Source organism: Bos taurus, chromosome 2 (genome assembly GCF_002263795.3).
Source record: "Bos taurus isolate L1 Dominette 01449 registration number 42190680 breed Hereford chromosome 2, ARS-UCD2.0, whole genome shotgun sequence".
Classification (NCBI taxonomy): Eukaryota; Metazoa; Chordata; class Mammalia; order Artiodactyla; family Bovidae; genus Bos; species Bos taurus.
Window position 1 is genome coordinate 37,965,500 of NC_037329.1, and position 18,536 is coordinate 37,984,035.

The 18,536-nt window shown below is 39.2% G+C and overlaps 1 protein-coding gene across 8 annotated transcripts in view; it reads left to right on the forward strand.

The window, feature by feature from the left end:
• The window catches only part of CCDC148 (coiled-coil domain containing 148), a 297,891-nt gene that overhangs the window by 62,726 nt on the left and 216,629 nt on the right, over nt 1-18,536 (forward strand). Inside the window, exon 1 of one of the 8 annotated variants that reach the window (XM_024980495.2) lies at nt 13-326. The exons of 5 other annotated variants lie outside the window; for them this stretch is intronic. The gene's annotated coding sequence lies outside the window, so the exon portion shown is untranslated. Of the gene's footprint in view, nt 1-12; nt 327-18,536 lie in introns of those variants that run through there. 2 more of the 8 variants (XM_059878254.1, XM_059878267.1) reach the window with 2 other exon arrangements.

Sequence of the window (18,536 nt, forward strand, 5' to 3'; positions counted from 1 at the left end):
GGGATTCAGCCAGCAGTGGAGTGGTGGTCGTCAGGTAGATAGTGAAGAAAGAGGCAGATCCTGGCTTTCCCCCCGGGGCCCTCCAGGTCACCCAGCCTCAGGCTGGCGGGTGGGCTGGAGGACCCAGGGAATAGGCTGGGCGCTGTGTCCTGTAGGGCTCCAGGGTCCTTGTGAAGGCCACTCACTGGCCAGTCCCAGGCCTTGAGGTGACAGTGAACCTTTCCCCCATCCCTGCATCTGCAACCTAATGGTGGTGGCCATCTGCATAGGATGTAGTCTGTGGGACCCAACAGGTGGAGAAGATGGAAGGCCAGTTAAGTCCTAAGGTGGGTCTGGAGCCTGGCCCTGAGGAAGCTGCCAACTGAGATCTTCCTCCTCTTAACAGGACCTGAACCTCAGAGAGTGAAATTGAGCCTTGGTACCTTGCCCTTTCTTGTCAGAAAAGAATATTTGTTTGGTGAAGGTTTACAGGAACATGGTTACATGACCATGACCTGACCTCAGGAACAAAGGATCTGACACCAAGAAGTCTGCAACAACTAACCCTCACCTTTCCTATAAAAGGACTTTGTTAAAGGCTTTCCCTGGTGGCTCAGATGGTAAAGCATCTGTCTACAATGTGAGAGACCTGGTTTCGATCCCTGGGTTGGGAAGATACCCTGGAGAAGGAAATGGCAACCCACTCCAGTACTCTTGCCTTGAAAATCCCATGGACGGAGGAGCTTGGTGCAGGCTACTATCCGTGGGGTCGCAAAGAGTCGGGCATGACTGTGCGACTTCACATTCTTTCTTTTCTTAAAAGACTTTTAGGGAGTTTGAGATTCTTTTAAGGCATAAACCACCTGTCTCCTTGCAGAGCTGTTCCAAACTCCGAAGTTTTGGTACTGTTCAGCCTCACTGTGTGTTGGACTCATGGACTTACATTTAGGTAACAAAAGGAATACAGTAATGGAAATCTATGATGATTATAATAAGTTAGAAATGGTAAATATCCCTGATTGTCAGAAAATACTAAAACATTTATTAGGAGCATGTAATACAAAAGTTTAGAGACCAGTGCCATGGCACTGAATGCTTAGCGCTGTTGGAGGAGGGAGACGGTGTCATCTTCATCTTTGTAGCTCCAGTATCTCCAGCACCAAGCACAGTGATTGGAATATACTACGTGCCCAGTAAATAGTGAGTGGATAAATCAATGGAAGATCCAGTACAGAAAGTGAATGCTGTTTAGAGAAACCCAAGTCATTTTTTTTTTCCTAGTCTGAGCTGTTACTCAGTGCAACCTCAAACTAGGGGGGAGGAACCAAGATGAAAGAATCATCTTGACTCAGATGCCTGAAGTGGATTTATGTCTTAGTACATGTGGCAAAATGATGATCCTGCAATGTGAATATGTCTGGTAAGGTCATCACTTCCTGTCTGATGGACAAAGAGAGACTCAGTTCAAGGGAATAATTGGGGATCACTCTTAAAATTTCACCCTAAAACTGCACTCCCTTGCTCAGATCCTCATCCAGGTCTTGCCCTTTCACATCTTCCACTTGTGCCACTGTTAACTGTGGAAACTGTGGAACCTGAAATGTTCACTTGAATTTCTGACCTCTAGTGTGGTCAGCCCCACAGGTATTTTCTTATAAATGATTACAACTTACCTAACTCTGCAAGCCCAGGCTTTGTCCTTCAATGTAGAGACAAAAGTCTTTCAGACTCATGTCATGATACTGCAGCAACAAATCGTACTAGGACTCAGTTGTTTTACTATTTAAGGATTAGTTATACTCAGAAGTTCTGGATCCCTCATAGAGGAATGCTTTAATCATTTATATTCATAAATAATAATATTAAGTGCCCTCTCTCTCTAGTCACTAAGTCGTGTCTACTTCTTGCAATCCCATGGATGGTAGCCTGCCAGGCTCCTCTGTACATGGGATTCTCCAGGCAAGAATACTGGAGTGGGTTGCCGTTTCCTTCTCCAGGAGATCTTCCCAACCCAGGAACTGAACCCAAGTCTTCTGCATTGCAGGCAGATCTTTTATCAACTGAGCTATGAGGGAAGCCCCAATATTAAGTCCTTGCTTTCCATAGCAATATTAAGTGCTAAGGAAAGCAATTGCTTTTTTCAGTTGCTAAGTCATGTCCAACTCTTTGCAACCTCATGGAGTGTAGCACATCAGGCTCCTCTATCCTCTACTGTTTCCCAGAGTTTGCTCAGATTCATGTCCACTGAATCAGTGAAAAAGCAATATGGGCTAGCAATTTACTTGTGTTTTCAGAAGTAAAGAAATATATAATTTCCCCAGTATTTTAAAGGAGTGAAACAATGTCTTGCTCAGTCATGTCTGACTCTTTGCGACCTCATGAACTGTAGCCCACCAGACTCCTCTGTCCTTGGAATTTTCCAGGCAAGAATACTGGAGTGTGTAGCCATTCCCTTCTCCACGGGTATTCCCAACCCAAGGACTAAGCCTCGGTCCCCTGTGTCTCCTCCATTGCAGGCAGATTATTTACCACCTGACCCACCAGGGAAACCTCAATAACTAGTACTATTAAAAATATACTTTGGTAGCAAATGTTTAATTTATCTCTGTCATCTTGATTAAATGCTTTCTCAGATTTTATGGCAGATATAAACTGACATAGTATGTCTTAGTACTAGTGAGGTAAGCATTTCACAAATGATATTGATGTACAACTAAATGTTCATGATAAATATAGAGTATTCATTTTAAGCACTAATGTTTTTCATTGCATTGTTGTGAAAGTAGCAACCATCAATAATAGGGAAAGACAGCCTTTTGTAATTCACTGCCCGTGAGCATACCAGGCCATTGGAAACAACACGAACACAGGAAGCATATCTTTTCATCCACTGTTTTAGCACCTACGTCTAGTATGGTGCCTAGCACATAACAGGAGTCTAATAAAAATGTGTCAAGTAAATGAATGAATTACGTATAAGTTTATTTCTGCCCCCAGCCACACATTATATCTCTCTCTGCTTATGAATGCAAACCTAAAATAACAGTTGTTAACTTAGGACAGTAGCCTTTACTTTCTGATCTGGGGAACCATGATGCTTTTGGAGATGCTGAGGGGTTCTGCAAACAGTAATGACTTTCTGCCAAACCTTTACATTGCCTGAGTGTATTTGTCAGGATTCTTAGCTACAATACAATCTAGCTTCAGTCAAATAAAGAATGATTGGTTCAGGAATACCAACAAAGGTGGAACAAATGAGTAAAGAGCAGGACTCAGACTGGGCTTCAAAAAAGTTCAACATCTCCATCTCTCAGCAGGTTAGCTTCATGAATGTTCACAGCAGACCAGTTTCTTTTAGTGGGACACATGGTTTATGACAACCATTAAGCTTTGTATCTTGGAATTTTAGTCCCTGGATAAAGACCAACTAAAAGCTTTCTTTGGCTTTAAAGTTTAAAATCTTGGAGGAAGAATTTTGTTTATAAAATAATTTGGCTATTGAAAAAGATTTGAACATTTTTTGCTCTAAGTAATTAATTAGTGTTCCTATCCCCCCTTTTCTTAAACCCCTCACTTTAGTCTCATCTGCTTTTCTTCAGCATCATTCCTCTAATTCTGAGCCTGGGTCTCCTTGCCCAGTCTTTCCCAGTCTTAACTTTCCTCCAGGCATATTTGGCCCTTAGATTTCCTATTCCTTGTGATTGATATGCCTTTTAGTCTTTTTATCTTCTTGTCTTGAGTGAAGACTCCTTATCCAAGGAGTCCCATTCCAAATTCTGTCTGGGAGGAATTGAGGCATGTAATGTGTAAGTTTCAAAATGACATAAACCATAGCTGTATTAAATCTTCCTGGTGCTTTTAGAAGGTTTTCATTAAGGACAAAAGGCAGTTATTTTATATCTACTGTAGTCCCAAGCAGCGTGTAAATAGGGTAGAAGTTCTTAAAATAACTTAAAAAAAAATAAAGTGGGACACCTTAAATCATCAGACAACTAGAATTTTCAGCACTTCACTGAAAGAAGTGCTAAGAAATGACCTTAATTAGTAAAAAGGTAAATATATGTGGAAGCAAGAAATGATCAATGCAGCCTTTCTTTTCTGTTTCTGGACAGTCAGTTAAGGCTCCTTCTCCATCAGCCACAGCATATCCTTCACCTGAGTCAGATTTGACAATGACATTATTTCACTATGACTGAAAGAGATACTGGCCCATTTTTAGAGCAGGATATTTCATCTTCCTTATTCTACTTAAACTTTTGTGCTGAATTTAGAAAATGTGAGAAACTTATCCTGGAAATACATGTTAATCCCTGAGAAAATAATTACTAATTAAGTCTCATGACTCTAAGAAGTACCATGATTATCCTCGTTTTACAGATGAGAGAATGGAAGCATAAATACATTAAGGAACTTACCACAGGCCCCAGAGCTAGGTTTTGAACCTAATATTCTAACTCCTGAGCTCACACTTTTGAGTGGTTTGATATTTTTCTTCCCTCATAAAGGTAATGAATATGTTCCCTTCCTTTATCATTGGTTACCCATATTTATGATCATTAAAAATAATTAATTAAAAATTAAAAAAATAATTACTTTCATTAATTTAATAGACATAGATTTTAATTTCTTAGAATAAAGACTTCAGGAAATGTTGGCTGGTACCCATTTTAAGAATATGATTACTTATAGAAGAAATTTACTTATCAAATATTTTGAAAGTTGTCAACTGAAAACTGTTCAACCATAATAGCAACAAAGTTGCTTGAGGCACACTATCTATTTAGGAAGAAGACAATGTAGCCTCTGTCCAGTTTTCTCTTCTTTTTTTCCTTTCTTGAAGGATTATTCTTAAAGCCATTAGGAACAAAGCTGCTGTCTCCACAGGAAGGGAGAAGGAAATATGGTACTGGAGTCCAAAAAAGAAGGGATTCATTTGGGAGACCTGGCCTGCATTTATGTCAGAGACCAACCAGGATAAGAACTGCCTTCATGTGGAGGGGCAGCCAGATGTGGGTGTCAGAACTCAAATGAAGTCAGGGAGGGAGCACCCACTGGAGGTAACCCAGCACAGAGTGCCAGAGCCCAAGAATGAGGGACAGACTGACATCAGATTTACAAACACAACTGGAGGGGGAGACATGTCCATGCCATGAGACTGAATGCAGCATGGGGAGTCAGAGAGAAGAAAGAGTCTGCTCGGAAGGGTATAGTCTGTCATGGGACACTAGAACTTATAAGGTGGTAGGGGGCACCTTCTGTGGGTTGTTGGAACCCAAGTGGGCTGAAAAAGGCATTTGGGTAGAGGATGGGTGGCATAGGAGATGGCAGATTGATTAGATATGGGGAGTTGATCAAATAAAAGGTATACATGATAATGGGGGCTGCATTTATCACAGTTTGAATAAAGTGTTACAGATACAGATAGGGAAAAAAATGAGAGTGAACTTGATACTTGATACTGTACTGCAGTCGGACACGACTGAGCGACTTCACTTTCCTGCACTGGAGAAGGAAATGGCAACCCACTCCAGTGTTCTTGCCTGGAGAATCCCAGGGACGGGGGAGCCTGGTGGGCTGCTGTCTATGGGGTCGCACAGAGTTGGACACGACTGAAGCGACTTAGCAGCAGCAGCAGTTGGAGATATTGTGCATGGTGTTTTCTCTTCATATACTTATTTTAAAAAGAGAAATAGAGCTACAAACAAATGTATATGTGTGTACTTTCTAGTTCTGCCCATACATAGGGTTCAAAAAGCAGTGATATCTCGATAGACATGAATACATTTAGTGTCTATATCTTGACTTCTAAATACCATCCTCCAAGGAATCAGAAATCCTTGGAAAAATAACTAATTCCAGGACTATGAGAAGCAAAGCACAAGATGAAACTGGTAAAATAAGTTATTCCAGAAGAGAAGGAAATGCTCAAAGAGTAATTTCAAAAGGAAACAGAACTCCTCAACCATTTGTTCTCTGTAAGGGCACTTCTTATATCCTGATATAACAATGGATTTGAGGTGACTGGCCAGAGATAGATTGGCCAAAACTAAAATGGGAGGGGACGGACTGTTGAAGCTTGAGATGGATGGAAATTAAAGGTGATGAAGATAAATGTAGATTGAAGACTCCTGAGAACATGAGGGAAAATAGAATATGTAGGAAGGATATTGGGGAAGTCCTTGAAGAAGAAATGAACAATTGGTAATATCTGGGGTCTAGGCACAGACTTTTATTAAGAATCATGTCAGAGAATAGCAAAAGATACAAGAAACTATCCTGGATTTTGGATCTATGTAAAGTTGCTTTACATAAAGAAAAAAACTGGAAAAGTTCAGTTTTCATTCCAATCCCAAAGAAAGGCAATGCCAAAGAATGCTCAAACTACTGCACAATTGCACTCATCTCATAAGCTAGCAAAGTAATGCTCAAAATTCTCCAAGCCAGGCTTTAACAGTATGTGAACTGTGAACTTTCAGATGTTCAAGCTGGATTTAGAAAAGGCAGAGGAACCAGAGATGAAATTACCAACATCCGCTGGATCATCAAAAAAGCAGGAGAGTGCAAGGAAAACATCTATTTCTGTTTTATTGACTATGCCAAAGCCTTTGACTGTGGGAATCACAATAAACTGTGAAAAATACTTCAAGAAATGGGAATACCAGACCACCTTACCTGCCTCCTGAGAAATCTGTATGCAGGTCAAGAAGCAACAGTTAGAACCAGACATGGAACAACAGACTGGTTCCAAATCGGGAACTGTATCAAGGCTATTCATTGTCACCCTGCTTATTTAACTTATATGCAGAGTACATCATATGAAATGCCAGGCTGGATGAAGCACAAGCTGGAATCAAGATTGCCAGGAGAAATACCAATAACCTTAGATACCAAATGACACCACCCTTAGGGCAGAAAGTGAAGAAGAACTAAAGAGCCTCTTGGTGAAAGTGAAAGTGAAAGAGAAGTTAGCTTAAACTCAACATTCAGAAAACTAAGATCATGGCATCCAGTCCCATCACTTCATGGCAAATAGATGGGCAAACAATGGAATCAGTGACAGACTTTATTTTTGGGGGCTCCAAAATTACTGCAAATGGTGACTGCAGCCATGAAATTAAAAGACACTTGCTCCTTGGAAGAAAAGTTATGAACAACATAGACAGCATATTAAAAACAGAGACATTACTTTGCCAACAAAGGTCCATCTAGTCAAAGCTATGGTTTTTTCAGTAGTCATGCATAGATGTGAGAGTTGGACTGTGAAGAAAGCTGAGTGCCGAGGAATTGATATTGAACTGTGGTGTTGGAGAAGACTCTTGAGAGTCCCTTGCACTGCAAGGAGATCCAACCAGTCCATTCTGAAGGAGATCAGCCCAGGGATTTCTTTGGAAGGAATGATGCTAAAGCTGAAACTCCAGTACTTTGGCCACCTCATGAGAAGAGTTGACTCATTGGAAAAGACTCTGATGCTTGGAACAATTGAAGGCAGGAGGAGAAGGGGACAACAGAAGATGAGCTGGTTGGATGGCATCACCAACTCAATGGACATGAGTTTGAGCAAGCTCCTGGAGTTGGTGATGGACAGGGAAGCCTGGCATGCTGCAATTCATGGGGTAGCAAAGAGTGAGACACGACTGAGTGGCTGAGAGACTGAACTGAATTGAAAGTTGCTAGTTTCAAAGACTATGGAGTCTAGACCGTCTCTCTTTGGGATGGAGAGCAATGAGAAAAATTGTTTCAACCTGAACTTGTGATGATATCTGGTTGTTCCAGTTAAAAGCACATCTATTGATTTGAATGTTAAAGTCTGAGGTGCTACAACTGAAAAAAAGCTTAGGAGGAAAAAAATTAATCTGCTCTATTAAAAAATTAATAGCTTATAGATAATTTGCCTTCATTTATAGGGAAGCAGTCACATGCAGCACAGTAGGTCTTAGGTTAGTCATTAAGATTTCTAGGGGCATTTAAAATAGTGTCAGAAATCATCAGGAATCACTGGTGTGGTGAAAAGGGAACCAGTTGCTTCAAAGTCTATTTTTACCACTTCCCAAATGTGCATCCTTGAATAAGTTATTTCCCTTCTTTGAATATTATTTTCTCACCTGTTAAGTGGAACTAAGAATAGCTGTTTTGTTGTGTTATAAAGGACACTATAGGTGTTCTCTCAATAATTGTTAACACCTGTCACCTTCCTTTTCAATTTAATACATATTTTTTCTATCCTGGAATGCTCTCATCATAGCTAAAACCAAACAAAAATCATAGTCTAAAGTCTTAGGTAGAGTGCAATTTAACCAGTTTAGTATAAAGGCCGGGCTCTGCATTAGGAATCAAAGGCCAGGTCACTTTTTTTTTTTTTGCACTTTAAGGAAGGTCTTGGGTAAGACAGCAGCACAGGATACCAGGGGAGATGATGCAGAGCCTCCTTTTTCAGGAGGCCCTTGTGTTGGCAAATGGCACAGATAGACAGATGGTGTCAGAGAATGTTTTCTCCCTTTTCACATGACCCTCTCTTGCCAAAAGTCTACCTCATCCTTTTGGAAGGATGCTGGGTTTCCCTAAGGAGTAACCAGAAACGTTTTTAATGGCCGGTGATATAAGGAGGCTAAGATCTATCTTGCCATGCCATAGAAGCTCTCTGTAACACAGCTCAAGAGAGAGAAAGAAAAGCAGGAATCCATTTTGTATTTGTGTGAAAACTGGATACAATTACTTAGGCAATTTTGTACTCTGTAATTGTTTCACTGTAACAGGACTATGTTCCCTTCTCATCAATGCTTTTTATACCGTGTATTTTTGTTTGTTTATTGTTTTTGCTTTGGGGTTTTCATAGTATTCCATTGAATAGCTGTGCCTTATTACTTAACCAAACCCCTAAAAGGAGATTTTGGTTTCCTTTTAACTATTTATTATTATTACTAATATACTGTAATTAATATCTTCTTTCATATATCTTTGTGTATACCACTGATGTGTCCTTAGGATGAATTGCTAGAAGTGGAAATACTAGGTTTTCAACACACATTGCCAAATTGATCTCCAGAAGCTTTTAGAAAATTTTATTTCTTTGAAGAAAGAAATATTTCTTTATTTCTTTGAAGTAATTACTGTGTAATTACTGTTTTTAAAATTTCTGCAAATGGTTTAGATAATCAATAACAATAATTACTAATGCACATACAGTATAGTGTTTATTGCGTACCAAGCACTTTCCCATCACTTTGTATATGTGTAGGAAGAATTTTAAAATGACCCATAAGACTCCCTGTCCCCTAGCTTAAACAACTTGTGTAATACCTGAGAGTGTGACTATCAGGAGATAATATTCCTATGATTATATTATTTTATATGGCAAGAGGAATTTTGCAGAGGTAATTAATGCCCTAGATTTGTTGACTTTACTATACTTAGATTATCTAGTGCTCCTGATCTTACCACATGAGCACCTGAAATCTGAGTTTACAGGTCAGAGACATGAGAGGGACTTAACATGAGAGTGATTATCCTTAGTGGTCTTAAAAATGGTGAGAGTCCATGGCAAGGAATGCAACTAATGTTTAGTTCCTGAGAGTGGCCCCTGACTGACAACAAGAAATGGGGGCCAGTCCTATAGCTGGAGTAATAAGCCCAACCCTACTCTGGAGTTAAGGCTTCCCAGGTGGCTCCGTGGCAAAGAATCTGTCTGCCAATGCAGGAGACACGTATTTGACCCCTGGGTTGGGAATATCCCCTGGAGAAGAAAATGGCACCCCACTCCAGTATTGTTGCCTGAAGAATTCCATGAACAGAGGAGCTTGGAAGGCTACAGTCCATGGGGTCACAAAGTGTTGGACATGACTCCTTGACTGAGCATGCACTCTGGAGTTAAGATGTATCTTACTTTTGAAGACATGCAGACTGATTTCAATTACATTTTAAACCTATTTTGTTTGTCTAATATAATGTTTTCTTTAGAATTCATTTTTTAAATTTCCTATTCTAAAGCCTCTTTAGAAAAATTCGGCCTGGTTGATGTGGTGATGTCAACCTTGTCATATACTGAGCAAAGAACCCAGCCATGACATCAGACTTCTGATCTACAGAACTGTAACTAATAAACTGTTTGTTTGTTTTTAAGTAGGGCATAAAAGCCATCTTGAAGAGGTTCCTACTGGCCAAAGTGGAGATAATTTGAGTATCAAAATAAATATAATAACAGATTGTAACCCACTGAATAAAATGAATCTAGATAGATACTATGAAAGTGTTAATTGCTCAGTCATGTCCGACTCTTTGTTACTCCATGGACTATATAGCCTGCCAGGCTCCTCTGTCCATGGAATTCTCCAGGTAAGAATACTGAAGAGGATTGCCATGCCCTCCTTTAGGGGATCTTCCCAACCCAGGAATCAAACCCAGGTCTCCCACATTGCAGGCAGATTCTTTACTGTCTGAGCCACTAGGGAAGCCAATTAGATACTATAGACAAATTAACATATACATCAATGTTTAAAGAGAAGTATGGTATTTACAGCATTTCAAAGTAACTCTCCACAAAATACTAATTGCAAATTGCAAAAAAAATTAATTCTATAGAGGAGAAACTTGACAGATACTACCTTAATTAAGCGTTCAAAGTGAACATCATCAGTAATGGACACATGGAAATCAGATGATAGAATGCAATGAGAAGAACACAAATCATTTCTGTGATATTCCTGCCAAACACGCATAGCCTGGGTCTAATTTTGAAAATAATCAGACCCAAATTGAAGGGCATTTGACAAAATAACTGGCCTGTAATCTTCTAAAGTGTCAAGATAGTGAAAACCAAGGAAAGACAGTTCCAGACAGAAAGACCACAATTCATTTACTCAACCACTAATAGACATTTAGGTAGTTTCTAATTTGGGGCTATGAGAAACAGTGCTGCTGTGAACACTCTTGTACATGTTTCCTGTGACGGTATGTGCACATTTCTGTGGGAAGAGATTGGCTGGGTTGTATAACTGCACTGTTCTCTAAAGCAATTGAACCAATTTGCACACTTATTACAGTGTATGAATTTTCTGGTTGTTCTAGCTTCTTACCAGCATTTGGTATTGTCTGCCTTTTTCATTTTAGCCACCCTACTGTGTTTATAGAGGTACTGCAATTTGATTTTAAGTTGGATTTTCCTAATGAATGAAGTTCAGCTCTTTAAAATATTTATTGGCCTTTTGGTTATCAGCTTCCGTGTTTTATTTTGTTTTTGTGGAGTGGCTTTTCAGGCCTTCTGCCCCAGTTTCTATTGTGCAGTCTGCCTTTTCCTTATTTACTTCTATGTGTTTTAAAAATACATATGTATTCTGGATTCCAATCTTTGTTAAATATATGTATTGCAAATACATTTTCCTACTCTTTGGGTTGTCTTTTAACTCCCTGAGTGGTGTATTTGGATGAACAGAAGTTCTTTATTTGAGTATTTCCCAACTTAATACATTTTCCATTTATGATTAGCATTTTTGGTGAACTGTTTAAAAAATCTTTGCCAACTCCAAGGTCATGAATATGTTCGCCTATGTGTTCTTCTAAAAGCCTCATTTTTTATCTATTGCATGTAGATCTTTAATACATCTGGAATTGATTTTTGTGAATGTTGGGAGGTATGGGGTCAAGATTCATTTTTTCCATATGGACAACCAATTGACACAGGAATATTTATTAAAGACTCTTTTTTGCATATTTCACAGCAGTGTGACTCACCTCTTCCATAAATCAGGTGACTATGTGTGGATCTGTTTCTTGACTCTATACTTACTGTTCATTGTTCTATTTATCCATCCTTTTTCCAATAATACACTGTCTTAATTATTGCAACTTCATAATGAATATTATTATATGGTGCTGTAAATCCCCCAGCTTTGTCCAGCTTTGTTCTCTAAGATTCCCTTGGCTATTTGTATTTGAAGTTCTATACATATTATTAAATCAGCTTGCCAAACTCATATACACACAAAAAATCTAGGATTTCAGTTGGGATTGTATAAATCAGTTTGAAGGAGCTGACATCCTTACAATATTACATCTTTTCTACTGTTTAAATAATTTGCTGAGAGTCCCACAATATTGTAGTAGTGGAGGTGGAATTTAATCTTTGTTAGCCTTACTCCAAAGCTCAACACTACTCTGGAATTAAGGTATGCCTTAGTTTTGAAGACATGGAGATTGACTTCAATTATATTTTAAACAAACCTATTTTGTTGGCCTAATATGGTGTTTTCTTTAGGATTCTCTTTTTAAAATCTATTGCATGAATATCTTAGATGTCTTATATTTTTGATTGCCACTGATAGATAGTAGCCATATGTTAGTTACTCTTTCATATATTATTGATCGTTATATTTTGAACCAACATATTTTGGTTCCCAATAGGAAAAGGGGTACATCAAGGCTGTGTATTGTCACCCTGCTTATTTAACTTCTATGCAGAGTACATCATGAGAAACGCTGGACTGGAAGAAACACAAGCTGGAATCAAGATTGCCGGGAGAAATATCAATAACCTCAGATATGCAGATGACACCACCCTTATGACAGAAAGTGAAGAGGAACTCAAAAGCCTCTTGATGAAAGTGAAAGTGGAGAGTGAAAAAGTTGGCTTAAAGCTCAACAGTCAGAAAACGAAGATCATGGCATCTGGTCCCATCACTTCATGGGAAATAGATGGGGAAACAGTGGAAACAGTGTCAGACTTTATTTTTGGGGGCTCCAAAATCACTGCAGATGGTGACTGCAGCCATGAAATTAAAAGACGCTTACTCCTTGGAAGGAAAGTTATGACCAAGCTAGATAGCATATTCAAAAGCAGAGACATTACTTTGCCAACAAAGGTTCGTCTAGTCAAGGCTATGGTTTTTTCTGTGGTCATGTATGGATGTGAGAGTTGGACTGTGAAGAAGGCTAAGCACCGAAGAATTGATGCTTTTGAACTGTGGTGTTAGAGAAGACTCTTGAGAGTCCCTTGGACTGCAAGGAGATCCAACCAGTCCATTCTGAAGGAGATCAGCCCTGGGATTTCTTTGGAAGGAATGATGCTAAAGCTGAAACTCCAGTACTTTGGCCACCTCATGAGAAGAGTTGACTCATTGGAAAAGACTCTGATGCTGGGAGAGATTGTGGGCAGGAGGAGAAGGGGACGACAGAGGATGAGATGGCTGGATGGCATCACTGACTTGATGGACGGGAGTCTGGGTGAACTCTGGGAGTTGGTGATGGACAGGGAGGCCTGGCGTGCTGCGATTCATGGGGTCACAAAGAGTCGGACATGACTGAGCGACTGAACTGAACTGATTTTGGTAGTACTTTTAAAGTCAAGGGGAAAATCCTGTACAACCAAATTCTTACTATTTGTCCTTGTATCACAGGATTATTTGTTTCTCTCAGCCCCTCCCACCTCTGACCCCACAGGCAAAAAGAGAACTCTTCCTTCCCTCTTTCTCTGAGGGAAAAAAATGTTTTTTATTTTGATTTATTTTTTTTACCTCTCTAGCTTTCATAGGATATTTTTGAGATTTTTCATATAAGGACTTTCTAATCATTGTGCAGATAATATGGGTCCCCATGGAAAGAGAACATGAAATAAAGAATAGTAGAGAATTTTCCATTCCTTTTCTGTGTGAAGGACTAAGTTGAAACATAAATTGAAACCGGAAAAGGCTATTTGACATCTTTCACTACACTCTCCCCTTTCAGCCCCTCTTCCCACATCAGCAGTTCCCTCCATTTTCTTCAGTGTAAGCTGCTCAGCCTGAGTTAGGTGCTCTCCTATCACTGAAAATCCCAACCAGACCTACCTTAGGGCCCACCTTTGATGGTTCAAAATCAGCGCCCTGCTTCCTCTGTGGTCAAACTTGTAACCACTTCAGTGCAGCTGAACTAAAATATGAGTTTGCTTTTCTAGGGAGGGAAGATGTTTTTTGTTTTGTTTGTTGACCCAAATTTGAGAGAACTGGAAAGGGGAAATAGGAAGTAAACATAATTTTCTTCCCTCAGATTTTCCTTTTTTTTTTACTCTCTCTAAACTTTACTGTAATGTCTTTAATCTTTCTCTTTGTTTCTTCACATCTTAGCCTGGATATCTTTTCTTTAACTAGCAATAACAGGAAAATGAGTTAATACTTCTTACTTATTATTATTTCATTCATTCAAAATGTATTAGTGTGATCACGTTCCAGATACTGTCGTTTAACAGCATTTTAGAGTATTGTTAAAAAGTGGTAGGTTGCTATTTTTCTTTAAAAACTAAAAAAACATCCAACACTTTTGTGTAGCATTTAAAAGGAAAATTCCTCACATAATCGATTCTTTGTGCAAAAGCGATTTATTCAGAAGTATTGAAACCCCACAGATACATTCTTCTGTTTTACTTTTTGATAGTGGAATTAAGTTTCCAAGGATTTTTATCTTTCCCCTTCCAGAACCACCTACACATCTTTTTACCTATAGTCTCACTGAGCTGTGTTGAAATTACAAATAAAACTCTACTGGAGTTTTAAAATAGGAAATTTGGTAGCTATAATTTTCTCATGCTACTATTGAAGAGCAATGACTGAACTATTTTTTAACCTATGCCTATATTGATGGATACTTTTCTAGAAGCATTTTTTGCACTGCTTTATATGGTGAAGCATCAAACTCACCTGGATGCTTCATATCATCCCAGCCTATATCAGCTCGGAATTGTGTTTGGCTGAAAGTTATTGAACCTGGTGGCAGAAGCTTGGGAATTTATTCTTCTCATAACAACAAGTCCAGAGAAAAGTAGTCCTCAGCTGTCGCAGCAGTACTTGATGTCATTAGGATCCCAGGGTCCCTTTGGCTTTATTCTCTACAATAGTTAGTGTGTATCTTGATGGTCTCCCTACACCTAGTTTCACATCCACATTCCAGGAAAGAATGAAAGAGGAAGGATGTGAAGAAGGGGCAGTGCCCATATGAAAAGGCAAGTCTTGTCCCCAGATTCCCAGCTTACAGTTCATTGACTGGAACTGTGTCACATGGTCACTTGGATCCTCAGGGGTATCAAGGAAGGGCAATGTTTTAACTCTGAACAAAATTGGATTCTTTTAGGATGGAAAATGGGAAGAATGGATACTGTCAACTGGCTGTCTGCCACAGTTTTATATACCAGATGATAACATTTCCTCAGCAGTAATAGTGAAAAGCATATCAAAATTCCATTTAATTGTTGAACTCTGTAAACTTCCTTGTAACCTTGACATTGGCACTTCTCTTTTAATGAGCAAGCTTATAATCAGCAATGGAGCAATGCATTTGTGACCATTAGTCAAGAGTAAAAGTATTGTGTTTCATTTAGTTAAAAATGTCAGAAGAAATTTCTTGTACAAGGCACAACAAGTTTGTACAAAAATTATTTAATTATATTCAAAATTAAAGATCAAGCTAACTGGATATTTCAGGGATTTCACAGGGTTGTTGCAACCTGGTAGGGTCAAGGTGCTCAGAACTAGTCCCAGTTTGGCAGGCTCGAAGATGGGTATGTTTGGTATACGGGGCATTCAGTACCAGAACCCACTGGATAATCATTTATAAACTTGAATATAATTGTATTAATTCTATAATAGGTAATATAATTATTTAGGAAAAAGACATCTTGTAGTGTTTATTACTTTTAATTATACAAATATACATATATATATTCTCATTATTAAAAAGAAAAATAAAGGTCTATATTTTAGCCTGTGAAAAGTGAAAGTCACTCAGTTGTGTCCAACTCTTTGTGACTCCATGGACTATACAGTCCATGGAATTCTCCAGGCCAGAATACTAGAGTGGATAACCTTTCTCTTCTCCAGGGGATCTTCCCAACCCAAGGATCGAACCCAGGTCTCCCACATTGCAGGCAGATTCTCTACCAGCTGAACCACAAGGGAAGCCCAAGAAAACTGGAGTGGGTAGCCTGTCCTTCCTCCAGCAGATTTTCCTGACCCAGGAATCAAACTGGGGTCTCCTGCATTGCAGGCGGATTTTTTACCAAGTGAGCTATCAGGGAAGCCCTTAATATTTTAGCCAAAATTTTATTATAGATAAAGCTAAAGTTCCCTTTGAAACTAAAACTCCAGTTGCAGTATCCTCTTCAGCTTGATCTATTTGTATAACCTGTAGGCTTTTTTTTTTTTTCCTGTTTGGAGAAATAGAGAGATACATACAATTCTTTGTGTCTGTGCATGTTTATTTAATGGTATCATATAATATGTATCATAGTGCAACTTGCTTTTTTCACTCAGAATATGTTGGAGATAAGAAAGACCAGTATGCTATGCAAAGTATGTCCTTACCCTCAAGGTCTTGGACAAGTAAAATAGCATAGACATCTTTAAATTACTAATAAACAGATACCTTTTCCTGGTTTCTGTCCACTGGGGGGTTGTGTGCTGTGACTGGCAGCTGAACATCTGGTCAAGAGGCACCTTCAACTGTAGTTAACAAGGATTTACAGTCCGTGCTCACCAGGATGATGCAGGAGTGTTTATCTTTCCTTACTTCTCGACATGCACTTCCCTCCACTGCCCATTTTCATCTGGAGTTTGTCCTTTATAATAATTTTCACCTCATACTTAGATTTTTAGAAACTGGAAGAGAGGAGGTGAAAAGTACATGTTTGCCTCTAGTACTCCCAGGCTTTAGGAACAGAACTGTGATCTCTAATATAATCAGTCAATGCTTTTTCAGCAAATGTATACTGAGTGTCTGTTATGTCGGGCACTATTTTAGACACTAGAGAGACTGCGATGATCAGCCGAAGGCCTAGCTTTCATGGAGCATACATCCTAGTTGCAGAAGTGAGCAATAAGTATTAATAAATAAGTAAATTGATAAATACATAGTATAATGCCATATAGTGAGGAGTACAATGAAGGAAAAGAATTAGATTGAGGGCATAAACAGTGAATGGCCAGGGAAGGTCTTTGCAGAGCCTGAATAAATCTATATCCCTTAATTAGTATATGATCATTTTTGTTGATTAGTTGCTAAGATGTGTCCAACTCTTTGGGATCCGTGGACTGTATCCCACCAGTCTCCTCTGTCCATGGGATTTCCCAGGCAAGAATACTGAAGTGGGTTACCGTTTCCTCCTCCAAGGGATCTTCCTGACCCAGGGATCGAACCCACATCTCCGGCATGGACAGGTGGATTCTTTACCACTGAGCCACCTGGGAAGCCCCTTAGTATATGATAGATGTTCAAGAAACATTGAAGAAATGAATAAATGCATCAGTAGGGAGGTATACAAAGTACAGTAATAGTAGCACAAGAAAGAAAAACAGTCATAATCTGGATCAGGAAAAGATCCAGTGGGATGCTTAAAATGAGACTTAAAAATAAAGTATTGGCCAACAAAGGAAAGGCCTTCCTTCATAGGCCAGAAGGTGTGAAACAGCAGAATTGTCAGTTTACTACTGCTAAATAACAAATTACAAATAACAAATTAGTAGCTTAATACAAATTTGTCTTACAAGTCTGTCAGATGTCCATAAAAAGTCTCACTGGGTTGAAATCAGGTTTCAGTAGGTTTATGTGCCTTCTGGGAGGCTCTATGGAGATTTGAATGTATTTCCTTGCCTATCCTAGCTTCAGGTGATAGCCCTACATTCCTTGGCTCATGGTCCCATTTCTCCATCTTCAAAGCAAGCAGGTAGCATCTTCAAATCTTCTCTTTGACCTCAGCTTCTGTCATCACATCTCCTTCCCTGTGACTCTCCTGCCTTCCTCTTACTAGGAAGCCTAGTGATTATATTGGGCTCACTTGTGTAATTCCAGGTACACTCCATAGGTAAAATCAGCTGATTAGCTGCACTTAATTCTCCTGTGCTGTATAACATAACATATTCACAGGTTTTTGTGGATTAGAATGTGAAAATCTCTGGGAGGCATTGTGTGTGTGTTCAGGGATCTCTGTGTGTCTGTGTGTTCAAGGATCTGCAAATGGTTTGGGAAAGCTGGAGTATAGATTGTGTAAGGGGTGATGGCTAAAAAGGGGGCTAAGTAGGCAAGAGCTGTATTCTTGTCAAGGAAGAGGTTCTTGTCAACTCTGCAGAGTTGGAAACTTTGTCTGGAAAGCAATGGGAAAACAGAAATACTCGGGTTTTTGAGACATCACTCATTCAGGCACTTGTATGATAGTAGCCGGGGCTAGGAGAACAGATAAAGAATATTGTAAAAATCTATACAAATGATTTTCAGGGAGTGAATTATATGAAACCCCTCTACTGATGAAGAGGTTAGGAGTAAAGAGGGCCAGGAAGAAGTAGATGAGCCTCTCACTTCAAGCCCAGGTATGCAGGAAAAGAAAGTGGATTTCCAAATTGTGTCCAAGAAAGGTAACAAAGTCTTCAGGTCCAAAGTGGCAAGTCAAGTAAGCAGGACAGGTGGTGAGTTTTTTCATAACAGAAGATCAATGTTATCTTTTATGGGAGAAAACAGGGACAAAATAGTATTTCTTCATAAATAATTACTGAATTTCCCCAGTTATTTGGCCTAAACTTGAAAACACCAGCCACGACTTCTGGTCGGAT